Source organism: Nothoprocta perdicaria, unplaced genomic scaffold (genome assembly GCF_003342845.1).
Source record: "Nothoprocta perdicaria isolate Ctin4 unplaced genomic scaffold, notPer1 scaffold_6, whole genome shotgun sequence".
NCBI lineage: Eukaryota > Metazoa > Chordata > Aves > Tinamiformes > Tinamidae > Nothoprocta > Nothoprocta perdicaria.
This window is the reverse complement of record NW_020455865.1, coordinates 6,800,544-6,801,851: the sequence shown is the minus strand read 5'-3', so window position 1 is coordinate 6,801,851 and position 1,308 is coordinate 6,800,544.

Sequence of the window (1,308 nt, the reverse complement as noted above, 5' to 3'; positions counted from 1 at the left end):
GCCGCCCCGGCCCCGCCGCCGCCGCCCCCGGGGATGCTCGCGCGGCCCGGCTCCTTCCCACCGCCCTGGGCTCCTGTTAGCAGCGCCCAGAGCTCGGGGGAGAAGAGAACCTCACCGCTAACAGCGCCCCCGCCTTAAACCTGCTCGCCCCTCCGGCCTTGCATTCATCAGACTTAATTCTGGCCATTTGCCTTTTTTTTTTTCCTGTTTTCTTTTTTTTTTCTTACCCCCTTCTCTCTGTACTTTTGTATTTAATCTAACTCATCCCTGTCTTTCCCCGACTCTGCTTCCCTTCCTACCTGTAGCAGCTTCTCCCCATTAGCTCCAGCATGAACAGCACAGTGCTCCCTTCATTTACAGCCCTACTTCTTCTCCATCACCCTCTTTTTGCTCTTTTCCCTTCCTTCCTTCCACCCCCCTGGCCTTCTCTCTTTCCTCTACTGTTAAATTCTCCTTCCATCACTGCTTTCTTTACACATCATTCCTCCTCTTTCTTCTTCTTTCCCATTCATGAAACCSAGCCCTCACTTCCACACTTTTCCCATTTCTAGCACTGGGTTCTAACCCATTGCCACAAATAACTCCAGGCTCTTGGCTCCTCTGGGATGATCCCCTGAGTGCAATCAAACAGCAATGGGCTCCAGGTGAGTTATTGCCACTAGTTATTGCCTTTCTATAGGCAAATGGGCACCTCTAGTTTCCAGGGCACATGGAGGTGGCTCACAGTGACAAACCCAGAGTGACAAATTGGAGATGTGCAGCAATCCCACATCTGCCCATCACAGGGATCCCAAGACCCACTAAGGGCTGGAGTTTGTGCTCCAAGACCAGAAACCAGATGAGCTCCACTGCAGGGAACTGGTTCCTGTTTGGCCTCCAGCAAGGACAGTTTCTCAAGCCAACCAGTTCCCCTGCTGGGGAAGCTGGAATTGTGGGGATTGGTTTGAATGTGACCCCCTGGCCCTGCAGGCAAAACCAGTGCTGCAAACCCCATTGCGGCATGAACTCCTGCCCGCAGCTGGGCATGACTAACAGCGACAAGGGACAGTCTGCAGGAGACGTGAGCTGGTGACTCACGACAACAATTTCCCAGTGACTGCTAATCCACCTGAGTTTATTTGTAGTTGCACATAGAAAAGAAGATGTCAAAACCCCAACAAAGCATTCTTATTGCTAGAGCTTATGTTATTTCCACAAGCTAATTAACGATCAATTCATCAGCCCATTGAGGTAAAACAGCCTTCCAACGTACCTTGGTCACCAGAGGTTAAAACAATGACATGGGCAGGATGGCAAAAGAAAACTTTT